A 17,625-nucleotide genomic window follows, 5' to 3' on the forward strand; every position below is an offset into this window, starting at 1 on the left:
AACTCTACAGAACTGGTCTGCTGCTGTATCCATGAGGTATTTGTGAGTGGATCCGAGAGCTGCTGCCGCCTGCTAACCTATGAACTAAACTGATGGTATTCAACCTTTCAAAACAGGTCCACTCCCCTGATCCCCTGCACCCCTGCATCCTTTCTTTTCCACTATCTTTGGTGGGTGGTGGGCTACAAGGGAGGCTAAAGCATTTAAGAACCATCATTAAAACTAAAATTTTAAATAATTAAACTTACAGTCACCCATTGTGTCTGCTTCTAATGAAGAAGAAATGGCAGATTATGAGCAGTGAGCAATGTTGCTTAAGGAAATTGGTAAAATGGCAGCTGGGTGGTATCCTGCCTTGATCCCAGAAGGGGCTTTTTTGGGTTTGCTTTGTAGTTTTTATGTATACTATTTTGAAAAAGTTTAATGGGAAACCAGACAATTCTCTTCTGTTAGAGAAGATAGCAGAGTTGGCTATGCATTTAGAGGGTTTGTGGATAGAGGAAGAAGTACTTGGAAAACACAAAGGGCCAATGTGGGGAGAGAAAAGCTTATACTTGGTGAATGAGAACAGAAATGTACAGCACGATGAAAGCAGGAAACAAACTAGGCTGGAAGGTAAACTGCCACCCTGCCCTGTTTCTAGGGGTCTGAAAGAGCAGGACATGACACACACATATAACAGGTTAAGGTGCAGCCAAGTGTACCACCAAAGAATTTGCTTTGGCCTACACAGGTACCGTCACCCTTCCTGGTCTTTGTGCAACATATGTGTTAATAACATATGCATAATAAATGTGTAACTACACATTTATTGGAAATAATGGCAATTATGGGGATACCTGCACAAATTACAACTGCTCCCGCATATGTATCCAATAAGATTAAGCAACTCTTTGTACATTACAATATAAAGCATGTTGCTGGTATACCATGCAATCCCACAGGACAAGCAATTATAGAAAGAGCCAATTGTACCTTACAAGTGGTGCTGATTAAACAAAAAGGGAGAGTAAAAACCTCCAGGGACAGACTAAATAATGCATTGTTTATAATAATGTACTCTCAATTTTCTTAATGTTAGTGAAAAAGGAACAACAGCAGCTGAGAGACACTGGGTTATTGAAAAAAACTGTGGAACTAGACCAACCAATATACTTTAAGGATGTGTTGACATTAGAATAGAAACCTGCAATAGTTTTAAGATGGGGACATGGTTATGCTTATATATCTACAGGGAATGAAAAAATATGGATACTAATAAAACTTATTAAAATCAGATCTGAACAAGGAAAATCTTTTATCATTGGAGACATGGATGACTTCACAAAGCAAATAGCCCAAATAATTCACGGACTGTCTCAATTACTGATTTCTCAAAAAAATATGCATACAAATAAACTTCAAAAGGGCTAGCCCAAATAATTGATCACAATGAGACAGACAATACGTAGACTGGACAGACAAGGCAGAGACTGGATAAATACAGAGACTGGGTAACAAATGCTATAGCTAGATAATACAGAGACTGGATAAACCCAGAGACTGGGCAATAAATGCTACAGCTACCTTTTTTTCAGGCTAACCATTTATTTCCCCCTTGGGTCTCAAAACAGGAATTCTTCACCCCAATTCATCAGGAAACAAATATATGTAACAAGAACATCGTTCCAATCCGCTAAGTTGGGGTGGATAGTTTTGGTTACTTGATGTGTTATGGTTGTTATCATTTAGGGTTTTAGGTTGTTTTGCTCAATTATTGTTTATTGATAAAAATTTAAGTTTTTTGTTTAATTATTGTATATTAATAGAAATTTAAGGTTTTTTCTTTATTGTATATTGATAGAAATTTAAGTCTTTCATTTATTTGTATATTGTATTTAATTAGTGTATATTGAGAGAAATTTAAGTTTTTTTCTTTAATTATTGTATATAGATAGATATTTAGTATTTTTTGTTCATTGTATAAAGATAGAAATGTAATGTTTTGTTATACTATTGTTTGACTATATTGTATATAAGCTATTTATTGAAAATATGGTGGTTCTTATAATTATTTCTAGTCTATATAGATCATTAATGTTAGAGAAAAGAACAATTCTTAAAAAGGGGTATATGAAGTAGAAACTTAAGGGTTCTTTGGAAAGTCAGTTGGATGGTGTTTTGCTGGGGCAAACACATGAAGAAACTGAAGGAACATTTCATTACATAGATGGGAGTTGCTCCAAATAACCTTTCTAAACAAGTCTACTTTCCCAGTATCCTTTCTTTTCCACTACCTCTGGTGAGTGGTGGGCTACAAGGGAATTTAAAGTGTTAAGAACCATCATTAAAAATAATTCTGTGGTATGGGAGTTTTAAATAATTAAAGTTATACACAATCTTCAGAAGTGATCTAATTTTTAATCACAAAAACTCTAACTTCATATCTGGACTGACCATTAATGAATTCATAGCTGCTTGGGCCATTAGGAGGTGAGTTCTCATTGGAAGAAGTAGGTTGTTGGGTATATTCTCTTGAAGGCTTGATCTTGTCTTGGGTCCTTTATTCCCTTTGTGTCTTCTGGCTTTCTGATGGCCATAAGGTGTCTCCATCACATCCTCTTACTACCTTGGTATTATGGCTTGATGGCTTGAGTCAAGGTCAAACTGATGGATGCAGCCAAACTTTAACTAAATCATTTGAAATTGGGAATCAAAACAATTCTTTTTTCATTTTAAATTGTTTTTCTAGTTTTTACAGTGTTGAAAAACTGACTATCACAAGGGAACAGGACTATAACAAGGGAACATCACAACTCTTTCACAATATCAATCTCTTATCAAATAAGTCAACTTCTTCATAACCACTTAGAATTTTTAACAGTACAAACTCATGAATTTAATAATTCAGAAAATAATTTTTAATGATGAAACTGAGTGCAATTTGGAAGGGACTTGTTTTCTAGATATTCTGTATTTGGAGAAGATACAATAAAGGATTTTGTCTTGCTCAAAGAGAAGGCCTGGCTTTCCCTCAACTTTACAGGCTTGTATGTTTTCTTAGGGACCTTAGGTCAAAGAGGTTGGTCTGATGTGACTTGTGTTGAGTTCTGGCCATAGCCATGTGACCTTAGGTTAGATAACAACTACAAAAAAAATCAACATGATATGCACTTCAGATTAAACAGTAGTTGTAGTACTGGAATCTGAGATTGTTCCGTCAATACTGATTACACTAATACATCAATAAGGTATGTATGATGAATTCCCTCCAGAAACTCTGGGCACCAAGAGTTATGGTGAATTTCTGAATGACAGTGCATATTATTCATACAGGTAATTCCACTTTTGAAATGCTCTCCTTTATGTGAGCCCAAACTTTCAAGCTTTACCATTAGTAATTCAGAGCCACTTTCAGGAGTTCTTTGAGTCTTTCTGGCAAATTTTCACTCCAGTAGTTTTGTTCTCTTCTCAGCCTTATAATTGAACTTAAAAAAATGATGGTGTCAAGGAGTTTTAATTCAGTAACATGGTTGCTCTGGCTCGGGAATCATATCCAAAGACCTTCTAGGACTGTGTGAACCAGTTGGAATACAAATACTCCTTCACTCCCTGGAGACAGAGGCAAGCAGATCTCTAAGTTCAAGGCCAGCCTGGTTTAGAGCATGTTTCAAGTAAAGAAAAGTTTAGGTCCAGGCATGGTGGTACATACCTTTAATCCCAGCACTCAGGAGATAGAGGCATGCAGATGTCTGAGTTCTAGTCAGTTAGGTCAGTTGATCCAGTGATCTGGGAATCAGTTGAGAGTCAGTGCAGTGGAGCTGAGTTCATGGCAGTTCATTTGGTGGAGTTCAGAGGCAGTTTTACCTGGACGTTTTACAGACACAGGTTACACAGAGAATAAGCTAGACATACGTGAAGACAGAAAGAGCCAGAGAATTAGGAGCCAGAAGATTAGAACAGATTGCTAGAGTTAGTTTGCTGCCAAGCAGAGCAATTCAGTGAGAAGCCCAGGGAAACCAAATTGAATTAGCTTGGAGAGGAGTTTGAGCCAGAATATCTGAGTTGAATCAGCTAGCCACCATTCAGAAAGAACTAGAAAGGGTGAGCTTATTCAGTAGTAAGTCTCAGAGGCTGAAAACATTCTAGGTCTACATTAGATTGTACAGAGGCCATAAGCTCCCAGGAGTAGGCCTAGGTTAGCAGACTGAGGCAGTGAGCCTGGGAGACTACAATTACATTAGAGTTTTTACTTCTCACCTTTCCCTTGAGGAATATCAAAGATTTTCTGAGTCATAAAAACTTGGCTGTCATTGTGAAAGCAACAAGCTGAACAATGATGAAGCATAAAAGTTTAACAGACTTTGCGTCTCCTTAATGTAAGCCCAAATGTTACAGTTTGAAGATCAGTGTAGGGTTAATGTATCTAAACATTTTTCCATAATTTTATTGTCTCTTTTCATAAGAAAAGACTTAAAAGACCTGAAGAAAAATGTTTCTTTCAGGTATCAACAAGACACGTATACACACACACACACACACACACACACATCAAACGTGCCCGCACATAATACATCACAAACACACACAAAGATTAAATTGAAAATAACAAAAATACTGAAATAACCTCTCAGTATAGGCAGGTGGGTTGCTTTTAATCAGAATACATTTGCTTTTAGCGTTGTCTGTTAAAAACTTTCTAGACATTTTTTCTTCTCTAAATAGGAGCCATCTTTAGTAGACTGTCTTTTAGTAAACATTTGGAAAACATTTCTGAGACTACAAAGGGGCCAAAAGTATTTCTTAAGAAATTAGTGAAGTATATTTCCTTTCAGTCTGGTATTATGTAGAAGTATGATTTAAATTGCCTGCACCATTTTAAAGTTTATAGATTTACACTTTAAAAGTAAAAGAGCTGAAGTAATTACATTTCATTTGGCCCAATGTACAAAAGATTATCTAAAAAAAAAGTTGATAGTTTACAATTACCTTCTTAAGTTTTCAGAATATGGCATATATTTTATATTTATGAATTATTTCAATTTGGACAATCCAGATTTCTACTTTGTGGAGCCAAATCTGACTAGTGGCTTGAGCATAGCACAGGAGATTCAGGTAGTACATTTTCAATTTTCATCTCTTTGAATCCTTTGGAAGTCTTATGGGTATAATCTAAATTATTTATGTAGCCTCCTTTCAATACTCATTTTTTATGCATTTATTGTGTTTCATTTATTGGGAAGATGGAGGAGATGGTGAAAAATAAAACATAAATCTAACCCGATGGTGATGGCTCTATCCAGCTGGTTTGAGTGCCAGCCTGCTATTACTTCCAGCTGTACTCTATATAGTATTATCTGCATGCTGCAGAGACTCTGAGACCCAAAAGTTCAGCCAGAAATTAATTAGCATCTCATTTGTAGTTGCGGTTTTAATGTACATACCACCCGGAAATCACTATCTTGGTTCTATAATTCCATGTTTGATCAAATCACTCTTCCTTCCCTGCTTCCTGGAAATGCTGTTTCTGAAAATTCCACAATTATGGGTCTAAGATTAGCAAAATATTTCTACCCAATTCACACCACCTCTCCTTGGATTCTCAGGTGGCCTTTCCACTTGGGAATCTGCCTCTGCTTTTTATTATAATGAATTTGCTTTTGCTTAAGTCTCTTCTGTATCTCTCCTAGTATTTTCTCTAGTGAGACCAAGAACCTTTGGGATCACCAATTCTACTCTGGTGATAAAATGAGTTAGACTGTAAACTCTTGAAAGGGTTCATAGAATTAGATGCCTCCAATCATGATAGACTTTTATCAAAACCAGCCAGTAATTCCCTTAATATGCTTCTCCCTTTCCCCAAATTCCTAGTATGCAAACATTTAGCGTCTACTTAGGAATATAGAGACTGGGATGGTCATATATTGCTTCTATAGTGCATGTAGTTCTTTGGATTGTGTTAAAAGGGACTCTCAGAGTGTCAAGGGTTTGTTTGTTTGTTTGTTTGTTTGTTTTGTTTCTCATAGAGTTCAGGTCACACCAGAGAAACTTTTATCACAAGATATGTCTTTCAAATTGCTGACAGTCTAGTAACTTCTCTTAATGAATCTTACCAAGTTTCATTAATACTTCATGATTCCTTTCACCTGAGTTATATTATTTTAATCTCTGAAATGAGCCTATCGTTACTGAGGTCTTCTTACCATAGCCAGTCTGGTAAACAGAACTTTCAATGGGTCTAGCAAGTGACGTTTATTAGTCAATCAACGCTGCTTCTATGCCTCGGGAAGAACGGGACTGAAAGGCTAGGGTGACAATGCATACCACATCTGCATCCTTGCTCATCAGTTCAAACTTAACAAGGCAGTTTTGTTTAGGTTAGCTTTTCTAAATTTGCCAGTAGCACCAGGCTATCGTCAGATGTTTTGTTTTGAAGGTCAGAAATAATTTCGGAAGTACTAAGTGGAGAATAATGAAACTCAGGGAAAACGAAACTTGAGCGTAGAGCAAGTGGGCGGAACCATCTAGTAACCACGGGACTCTGACTCACTGTTTTCTGCCTTCTGTAGGAATTAAGTCCGCTGTGCAGTTACCAGAGCCGAGCGGGCATTGGGGAGGGAAAGAGGAGGCAGCCGCTGGGAGCCAACAGCCCGAACGCTGAAACAGCTGAACCGTGCTAGCGGCAACGACACCCGACCCCACCCTCCATGGGAGGGGCTTAGGGCGGCCGGGTGCTGACGTACGACGTTGGCGTCGCGGCCGGTGACGTTAGCCGGCGCCCGCCCCGCCCCTCCTCGTCTCTCGGCGGTGGTGTGGGTTTGTGGGTCGGTGCCAGCTGGGCAGCCCTCGCGCGCTAAGCTGTGACAGCGAGCGACCCCCGCCGGCCTGCGTGTGCTGCGGGGGAGGCCGGGGGCAGCCCTCCGCTCCGCCGGAGTGAGAAGAGGACGCAAACCTCCAGGGAGGCCGGAGGCGCGTGTGGCGGCGGGGCTGAGGTGAGCTAGGGAGAGGGAGGGTGCGGGTGGCGGCGCCGGATTGGGCGGTGGGGCGGGTCTCAGAGTCCGGAAGAGCACGGGCGGACCGAGCTGTCATCCCTTAGCTGCGCGTCCCGGCTCACCTAAGTTTGTAGGTGGGGGTTGGGGTGATTGCCCACGTGTATGGACAGAGTGACCACAAGATGAAAAATTTTCTGTTCTATGCTTAACCTGCTCCCCTCCCCCTTATTTATGTTACAAATTCCTAGCAACTTCGCGTAGATTTTGGGAGGGAAGTCTGTTGGGTTGTGTCCCCCCCCCCCCCAAAAACACAGAGACGTGAGTGCATTGGGTTACGGAGTTGAGGGTTGTGGGTGAATTTAACAATCAAAGGACCCTAGAATGTGATTTTTTTTTTTAAATAAAGAAATGCCTGCTAAGGAGGTGCTGGTTGGCAGATGAAGTGGTTCTTGCTAGGATGCTGTGGACTCATGTATTTATTTTCCTTTACTTTAAAAGAAACTTAAGTTCAGTCTCTAAGGAGTTTGATATGCGTGGCATCACAGATGCAGTCTAATTGCTATCTGTGGTGTGTTTTGTTTTGTTCTTGGGTTAAAATTAGACAGAATAGTCACTATATCTACCCTCTTCATCCTTGTAGATTCATAAGCTGAAACATTGGTTTCCTGAGTTTGATATTTCTCAAGTTCATAATTCAGCTTCTGAGTCTAGTCTTGCTCTAGCTAATGTTTTGTATTTAGCTTTCCACAATGGTTATAATGCTAATGTTGCATTAAATGTTCGTAGAGATGTCAGTTAAGTGTAGCTTAGTGTTATTTACATGAGGGAATTAATTTTGCAAGACTTAGTTTTCTCGATCCTTGTTTTTGAGTAGTTTTTTTTTTAAATAGTTCATTCATTCGTTCACTCTTCATTCATTCCCTGGCACTATAGGTGGTCTAGGACATAGAAATTCTCTGTTCTCATAGAACTTGGTATAGTTAACTATCAAGCACCATTTTAGGAGGAATCTTTAAATTAATAATTGGAAACAAATTTCTGGCTGAAAAACATTTTCATTTTTTTTTCTAGTATTTACATTGGTTGTTTTGATACCTCACGTCTGGCATAGGATACAGAAAGTCTGCATACAAAACATTTCATAAGGAGCCTATATGATAATAAAATAAACTTACTACTCTAATACATCTTTCTTGAGGGTAGAGTTTGTATAAGCCTTTTTAGTAAAGAACAGTTTTCAACTTTGAGAAAGTGGATACATACAATTAAAATTTTAGCTCATGAACATCTACAAAAATAAATGAAGACTTACAGAGGAGATAATAAGGAATTGATTTGAACATTCCAAATCTGAAAACCCAAAATATGAGGTACCCCCAAAACTTCATTGCAAAGAACTTGTAAATAAACATCATGAGGAACAATTAGCCATATCTGAAGGCTACATCTCATCAGAGGTTTTATACAGTTAGGGAATTTTGAAGCTGTAGAGCTTTACATTGGATTTTACATCTTCACTATCACATATATTTTAACTCATTTATTTACCACCAAAAGTGAAAAAAAAAACAATTAAAATGGAAAAAGCAAGATCTATGTCTTTCAAGACTCACTGTCTATTACTTGACTTCATTTCTTCCTTATCACCTAATATTAAACCTTTTTTACATGTTCACTGAACTCATGTTTACATTTGTATACACACACACACACTCACAATTATATTCATACACAAGAGAGAGAGGGAGGGGAAAGGGGGGCACTAAGCTAGTAGCTTAGTATAAGAGAGACATGTTTTTCTTTCTTTCTGAGATAATATGACCTCACTAAGGGCCATTCTAAGCCAGTGGTTCTCAACCTTCCTATTGTGGCAACCCTTTAGTACAGTTCCTCATATTGTGGTGACACTCAACCATAAGATTATTTCATTGCTACACTACTTCATAACTGTAATTTTACTACTGTTATGAATTATAATGTAAATATCTGACATGCAGGCTGATATGTTACCCTCTGAAGGGTTGTGACCCACAAGTTGAGAACTGCTCTTCTAAGCCATTCATTTTCCTGCAAATTTTGTAATTTTAGTTTTCTTTAACGAGCTGAGTATTCCATTTCATTCATATATATATATGACATATAACTATATATATATGAATCATCATTTGTGGATGAACAATTAGGTTGGTTCTATTTCCTTTTTGTAGTTAATAAAAAGAAAAAACAGTAAACATGGGGTTGCAATTATCAATATGTTATAATAAAGAGTTCTCCAGGAGTAAAACAGGTCATATGGTAGTTCTATTTTTGAGGATTTTCCAGCTTATTTTCATAATGCCTCTATTAATTTGCACACCTACCAGCTTGTGGGTAAGGGTTCCTGTCTCCACATTCTCTCCAACATTTGTTATCAAATTTCTTGATAGTAGATATTCTGATGGGTGTTGTCTTAAAGTTTTAATTTGAATTTCCCTATTGGCTTTTAAAATACTAAAATGCTGAAGACTTTTAAACTAACTTGGTCATTGGTGTTTCTCTTTTTGAAAACTCTGTTCAGTTCATTAGCCCATCTGTTAGTTGGCAGTTTTATTTCCTTGATATTTAATTTTGTAATTCTTTGTAAATTCTGAATGTTAACTCCTTTTCTGAAGTACAGCTGGGAAAGACTTGTTCTGTGGGTTGTCTGTGCTGTGTTGATAGTTTCCTTTGCTATATAGAACCTGGTGTTTGGAACTTTTACAACTGACTTAACATCAGAAGAGGAAAGTTGAACATTATAGGCAAAATTATTAAAAGTACTGAATAAAATTAATCTGAGACTTTACAATATAAATGAATCTTGTTTAATTGTGGCCCCCCCATTGCCAAACATATTTCATTTTTTACATGAAGATATTCTAAAATCCAACAACAATCTGGGAGCACTTTAATTTCAAATATTTTGAATAATAAATTCTCAGTCTATACTTACTACTTATTTAGCAGCTATGGGAAAGCTTGCCTTATAATGTAAGTTATTTTAAGTAAGCATTGCAGTAACTTATTTCTTTGTTTTGCCCGGTTCACCACCTAGCAAATAGTCCTTATATAAAGCTTGAACTCAAGACTTAATCAAGTTTTAATTATCTTGAAAGGGGTATCAGAACTATTTTATGGTTCTTTTTCATTTTGGAGCTTAGAAAATGGAATTAGTAAGAGTTCCCTTTGGAAAATGACTCACAGAAGTGAAGGAAGACTACCCAAACCTAATGAGATGAGAAAGATAAGTGAGAATCTACTTGTAAAGATACATATCAATCACGAGGCAGGGTGGGGGGGAAAGGCAGGGCAGGCAGACAGAGACAGACAGAATGATATATAGAACTGAATTTGGATGTAATCAATGTTTGTGTCATTATAGGACACCCTCTCTGGTATAAACTTTCTTTCTGGTTTTATTACATCTTCACTTTTACTCTCCAAACAAAGTTAGGAATGGTGTTTATTGTCAAAAGTTTGTACTGGCTTGGTTCATTAGGCTGGAATTTGGTAGGGCACATAAATAAAACTCCTAGTAATAAGAAAGAAATTAATGGTTGACACTAAATGTTTTATGGTATGTTTTAATTAGATAATGGTGAATATTGATATTTAAAAAACAGAAAGCATATACTTTAGTACTGACTAAATACAAAATTGCAAAACTTCTGCAACACTTTCTTTGGATGATTATAGAAATATGCTTAATGTTCCTAGTTTATACTATTGGTGAGTTCTTCTTTAAACCCATGACTTAAACTTCTTAGTTTGGTAATACATGTTCTAACAAGCTTGAACTTCAAAAGAGGGAATGAATGTAACCTAACTCAGGATTATTGGATAATTAGGGAAGCAGCTGCTAAAACATGACATTTTTAGAGATTGCTATGTCATTTTAAGTTAAGTGAATGGGTAAGAAGACAAGGACTTATTAAATTAATGAAGAAAACTTAATTTCTACTCCAAAAGAAGAAATTCATGCTTACTGTTAAGACTACTTATGATTTTGGCCATGTCAAATGGAACTGTTTAGAAGTGTTAAATTCTCATATGCATAAATGGGAATAAATGTACCTTTTGTGTTGATTTAAGAAACTTAATTATAAACGTCTACATTGTTTTTAAGAAGAAATTAGCTTCATGGTGTTAATCATCGTACAAGAGTAATTTCAGTGTATCTTTCCCAGTTTGTTTGTTTGTTTGTTGCTATAGAGTAGTACCTTCAGGAACAGAAAGGAGGCTCACTAACCATTCTTTGCAAAGATATATATATGTGTGTGTGTGTGTGTGTGTGTGTGTGTGTGTGTGTGTATATATATATATATATATATATATATATATATATATGGCATATGAGTGTGGATACCTGCAGAAGTAGGAGAGGGTGTTAGATGTGCTGGGTGTGGTGGGTAAGAATGTCCCCCATAGGCTCTGGTACTGCTTGAGAAGGATTAGGAAGTATAGCTCAGTTGGAGTATGTATGGCCTTGTTGGAGGAATTATGTCAATGTGAATTGGCTTTGAAGTTAAAAAAGCCCAGTCTAGACCCAGCATCTAGCTTTCTTCCTGCTGCCTACAGATCTGGATGGAGAACTCTCAGCTCCTTCTCTAGCACCATGTCTGCTTGTATGCTACCATGCTCCCTGCAATGATGATAATCGATTAAACCTCTGAAACTTTGAACAAGTCCCATTTAAATGTTTTCTTTTATAAGAGATGTCATGGTTGATGTCTCTTCACAGCAGTAAGATACTGGAGTTACCAGTAGCTATCTGCCTGATGTAGGTGCTAGGAATTGAACTTAGGTGGTCGTTAGCCACTGAGCTATCCCTCCAATCTGTTTATGAACATTTTTAAAGGACCAAAAGCTTTTTATTTTTTTAATTGTTTTATTTATTTACATTCCAAATGTTGCTCCCCTTTCTGGTCCCTCCATATGAGTTCTTCAACCTACCCCCCTCTCCTTTGCCTCTGAGAGGGTGCTTCCCCTCATAAACCCCTCCTCCCATTCTCTTTCCCTGTGGCATCAAGTCTCTATAGAATTAGGCACATCCTCTCCCACTGAGGCCAGGCAAAGCAGTCCTCTGCTACATATGTTCCAGGGGCCACAGACCAGTCCAAGTTTGCTCCCTGCTTGGTTGGTGGCTTAGTCTCTGGGAGCTCTCAGGGGTTCAGGTTAGTTGATACTATTGGTCTTCATATAGGATCTGTCTGTAAATCCAGCCTCAATTCTAGTCAGGGTAATTAATTACTACAATAACAGTCATGTCACACATACATTTAAGCATGTAGTTAATTGAGAGGTAGGCACTCAGAGGAAGAAGGGTATAAGTCAGATGTGGATGTAGGCTTCTTACAAAAGTATCCACTTACGTTTCTTACCAAATATGTATATATACAGTTTTGGTTACTTATGAAATTAAATTGTTCAAAGGGTTTCTATTGAACTTTTTTGTTTGTAGATTTCATGGGGTAGTTTCTATGGTCCATTGGGTAGGTTTCAAGGGTGGCACCAGTGGGTTAAGACATATCTTTTACTGTAAATGTAAAGGCTACTCTATAGGCTTACTTGAAAGAGTTCTAGAAAATTCAGGCTAACAGCTATGAAAGGAGGAAGATCATGCTTAGTCATATACTAAGACTTATGTATGACTCATTGCTATTTTAACATTTTTATTTGTAAAGTTTTTATAAGAAGGAGCACTGCTATTATTAGACAACCTGTACCGTCAGGTAGCTGCTGATGCCAAGCACAGAAGCACATTGAGACCTTAATATTTTTAATAGATTTATTTTAGTTATGTGTAGCTGCATGTGATTGTGTGTGGATATGTTCATGAGAGTAATCTAGATGTAGAGCTGTTGAATCCTCTGGAGCTGTTGTTATAGTTAGTTGTGAGCTACCTGTCAAGTGTATTGGGAACCAGTAAGTGCTCTTAACCACAAGCCATCTCTCCAGCCCCAAAACTTGAATTAAGGTTTCATCTGCAGCCTTTCAACCTCCTCCTTCCTGTGATTAGTGGACAGGCTGGTGGAAAATACAGTAATCTGATCACTTGTTCATTTTGGGACTGTCTACTAAGCCATCACATTTGCATAAACTCAGATGAGGTGAGAGAAGCATGTTAGGAGTACAAGAAGACATTTCTGTGACTCCACAGGACTGTTGCTTATCTGTATTTAGGGACCAGAGACAGACACGGAATATTTCTAGCTACAACAAAATATATCTAGCTACAGCACAAAGGACAGTGTGGTAATCTAAGGAATAGGTGATAATTGTGAAAAGTGGTTAGATTTAGGGTATATTGAAGATAGAATTGGGAAAATACTCTGGTGAATGGAGTGAAGCCCAGCAGTTTTAGCATGAGAAAAAGGCAGAATAGATTTGAAGTTTATTAATAAGGTAGACTACAGGAGGTGATTATTAGTGACAGAATTTAACATCTTAAGTTAAACATCTGCTTGATGTGGAAAAGGTAGTGAGTTATGAAAATGGAGTAGAAGGTAAGTACAGGATGGAGATATGAATTTGAAATTAACATTTGAAAAATACTCAACACTTCAGGACTGGATGGGAGTAGCTGGGAAGTGAGTACAGATTGAAGTCTGAGCAGTGAATATGTTTTAGGAGAGTGAGAATGAGAAACAACAGGGATAAACCTAAAAGACATTAGTATCTATGATGCCAAGTGAATCTTGGTCCAAAACTTGGGGAGGTGGGCAGACTGAGAACTAACACTATCCTTGGCAGTGTTGAGATTATTTACTACCTTGATAGCTCCTTTTGTAGAATAATAGGAGTAAAAGCATGCTAAAAGTCTAATATTGGAGAAAAACAGCTAGAGAGTTTTGTGAGGTCAACAAAGGTTTTAAACTGTGGGGAATCACTTTACTTTGTGTCAGGCTTTGCAAATGATCTAATGAAGAAAATATTATCGAAGAGAGAATGCTCCATTACAGTAGTTCTTTGTCATAGCTCTTTATTTTCAGAATTTAAATACATTTTTCTTGAATAAATTAATGATAAATAGGATTGCATTTAGAACTTTGCTCATGTTTGGCTAGCACTGTACCAGTGAGCTATATTCTAAGCCTTAGATGCATTTTTAATTAAATTTCTTTCATACTATATAGTTTGATTATATTTTCTTTCTCAATTCCTCCCAGATCCTCCACAACTCTCTACTTACCCAACTTCTTATTCTTACTCTCAAAAACCAACAATCAAAAGTAAAAATCAAACAAACAAAATAAAACTGGTAAGATAAAAAATATTTTAAAGAGTAGTGCTTGATTAAAAATTTGATCAGCAAGTATTTGTTAACATTTGCTTTTTCAGATTTCCATGAGAATTAGTTGCTGTTTTCCTTGACAAGATTACCATCTTCTGGATACTCCTTTATCATACTACTTCACATGAGTTCAGTTTTTAGCTTACTTTCCTCCCCCTACCCATGTCTATCTCTCTGTGTCTCTGTCTCTCTTTGTCTCTGTCTCTGTCTCTATCTCCCTCCCTCCCCACCCCGTCCCCTCTTGACACAGGGTTTTTCTGTGTAGTTCTAGCTGTTCTGGAACTTGCTCAGTAGGTCAGGCCGGCTTCTAACTCAGATCTGCCTGCCTCTGCCTCCCAAGTGCTGGGATTAAAGTCATGTGCCACCACCTCCCAGCCCCATTTAAATTTTTAATAAGCTGGTATTTTGAAAAATGGATATCTCTTATGGATTATTACTACCTTATATTAAGAAGACATAGTCTCTTACATACCTGAGACTTTTCAAATAGTATGTTCCGAACCTACAAGTTACCAGACACTGAGTTTGATATTTCTATAACCAGTATCTGTTATCGCTTTTGTTAACATGAAACTTAATTTTGGAGCATCTTAAGAAATGGGATTTTGGGGAAATAATGTAATATATTCTCCTAATATATTTAACAAATCTTAAGTTTTATCTCGTTTGTATTATATTTTTTCTTATTAAAATACAGCAGTTTTACTTCTCACCTTTTTCTGTTTTGTAGTTTGTTACCTTGAAACTAACATTTCTGTGACAGTATATAGACTAAAGTATAAAATGTAATTGATGAAAAGCCATGGAACTGATTAACGTGAGAAGGTTTGCCTAGAATGAAAGATGTCTGCTATTCATGGAAGTACTACTTTTTTTCCTTTTTTTAAAGACAGGGTCTATATCATCCTGGCTATTCTGGAGATCACAATGTAGACCAGGCTGCCTTGGACCTCACAAGAGGTCTACTTCCCTCTGTTTCCCAAGTGCTAGGATTAAAAGTTTGTGCCACCATGCCCAGTCTGTATTTTGCAGTTCAGTAATTATGTAGTCTGTGCTTTATGGAAAATGTAAAACATGAAAACTATTGTCTGATATATATAGATGTTATCTTTATTAAAAAATCACCAGATATAACATTATTAATATCTGAACTGTAAAAACTGTTAGCTAATATTCTTTAGAGGAATACCTGACGTTACTGTTAAAGTTTTTAAAGATCCATTTTATATATTTTTTTAAATAACAGTATGTCCATTTAAAATATATAATGGCTTTTGAAGTATGGTGTGTTTTTTTCCCTGAGTACCTTTGAAGCATTATTCATGCATGCATGACAAAATCTGATTTTGTTTCCAGTTGGTTTAATTTTAATTTATTGCTAAGAAAAATGGCTCAAGAGTTTTAATTTTAAGCAAGAATAAAAAATAGGGGCTTGATCCTTTCAAACATCTTTGAGTTTTGAAAATGGATAGGATCGACTGTGATAGGAACTGACATTACAGCTCAGAACAAGGCACAGTACTAACAGGACATAACTTTTTTTTCTTTTTTTTATTAGATATTTTATTTATTTACATTTCAGATGTCGTCCCCTTCCCCCATTTCCCATCCCCATAAACCCCTATCCCATCCCCCCTCCTCTCTTTTGCTTTTATACCATTTTAATTACATGCAAGTATTAAGATCAGTTCTAGGTTGAGAAACTAGCAATATAGTAGATGCAAATAGCGAAGGGACAAGCAAGACAATAAACACAAATAGTCAAAGAACAAATAAGGCAATAAACAAAGTTTTGTGAACACTCCCTTGATCACTGTTTCTAAGGGCTTATAAGGATGACCAAAGTATCTGAGCCTACTTCCCTGTTCTAGCCCAAAGTCATTTTTATGTCTGAAGCCTACTTCTTTGTTCTAGCCTAATATTTAGATTCCTGCCTGAAAGCCTACTTCTTTGTTCTAGCGTAATGTCAAATTCCTTCCTGAAGCCTACTTCCTTGTCCTTGGCCAGTGTCATATTTCTGCCAAGCAGCCCATTTCCATGTCCTTGGCCAGTGTCAGATTCTTGACAAGGAGCCCCAAAGGCTCTCTGCCTTTCCCCATTTTTATTTCATTAACAAGACTGAGCCTGTCTTAGGTTGTTATGACAAGAATGCCTTCCTTACCGGTCATGGAATATGCATTATCAAAAGCAATGTATTTATGTCTTAGGTTGGTAAGACTCTGCAGAATCTTATCCGTCCTTGGCTTGCCAGCCTGTTAAATTAATAATTCTATCTGGGGGTCCATTTTCAGGTTCAAGCCATATACTTTGGCTGCTAGCATGTTGATGTTGTTAAATACTATGATCAGGAATAAAAGTATTCTCAGGACAAAAAGGGCTGACATGATCAAGCTATATATACCATTCTTGAAGCTTGACCAAATTAGAAATACTGACCTTAGGTCATGGGCAATTTTATAAGTAGTATCTGCTGCATCAATGCTCAGCAGAGCAGCATTCTTCAAATTCATAAGCTCACTATGCAAAGTTAAAACATCCAGAGAGGTGTTAGAATTATACCAAATACACTGCAAATATCTTTAAACTTTTTCCTAATTATAATGACTATCACTGTAAATTTTAGAACTAACCTGAATCCAGTGGTATTTGACATGACACTCAAGATGGCTCCTTACTCTTAAAAACAATGAATTCGAGAGGTTCCTAGGTAAATGGATGGAACTAGAAGTTATCATCCTGAGTGAAGTAAGCCAATCACAAAAGAACACACATGGTATTCACTCACTGATTACTGGATATTAGCCCAGAACCTTGAAATGCCCAAGATGCAACTCACAGGCCACATGAAGCTCATAAAAAAGGAAGACCAAGTTGGGGTGATTCAGTTCTTCTTAGAAGGAGCAACAAAATACTCAAGGGAGCAAATATGGAGACAAAGCGAGGGACAGAAACTGAAGGAGGGGCCATTTGAAGACCTTTCCACCTGAGTATCCATCCCATGTGCAGTCACCAAAGGTAGATGCTGATGTGGAAGTCAGGAAGTGCATGCCGATAAGGGCCTGATATGGATGTCTCCTCAGAGGTCTTCAAGAGTCTGACATATTCAGAGGCAGATGCTCACAACTAGCCATTGAACTGATCATGGGGTTCTCAATGGAGGAGTTAGAGTGAGGACTGAAGGAGCTGAAAGGATTTGTGGCACCATGAGGAGAGCAACAATACCAACCAACCACAGCTCCCAGGGTCCTAACCACCAGCCTGGGAGCACTTAGGGAGGGATCCAGGGCTTCAGCTGAATATGTAAGAGTGGAGGGCCCTGCAGGGCACAGGTGGAAGAAGAGA

General features: G+C 37.4%; 1 protein-coding gene and 1 long non-coding RNA gene across 3 annotated transcripts in view; one reads left to right on the top strand and one right to left on the bottom strand.

The window, feature by feature from the left end:
* Nucleotides 1-3,401: 3,401 nt before the first annotated feature.
* On the bottom strand, nucleotides 3,402-6,670 carry LOC114626273. Its single transcript, XR_003712210.1, has 3 exons — nucleotides 6,530-6,670; nucleotides 3,692-3,846; nucleotides 3,402-3,591 (listed from the first exon to the last, which is right to left on the bottom strand). It is a non-coding gene; the product is annotated as an uncharacterized LOC114626273 (long non-coding RNA).
* Nucleotides 6,671-6,750: 80 nt separating this feature from the next.
* Ascc3 (activating signal cointegrator 1 complex subunit 3) overlaps nucleotides 6,751-17,625 on the top strand; it is a 266,934-nt gene continuing 256,059 nt past the window's right edge. The window contains exon 1 of one of the 2 annotated variants that reach the window (XM_028773626.1): nucleotides 6,751-6,971. The gene's annotated coding sequence lies outside the window, so the exon portion shown is untranslated. The remainder of the gene's footprint in view (nucleotides 6,972-17,625) is intronic. The other variant, XM_028773627.1, reaches the window with a different exon arrangement.

The sequence above is a fragment of the Grammomys surdaster genome, unplaced genomic scaffold, assembly GCF_004785775.1.
Source record: "Grammomys surdaster isolate TR1022 unplaced genomic scaffold, NIH_TR_1.0 232, whole genome shotgun sequence".
In the NCBI taxonomy this organism is placed as follows: Eukaryota; Metazoa; Chordata; class Mammalia; order Rodentia; family Muridae; genus Grammomys; species Grammomys surdaster.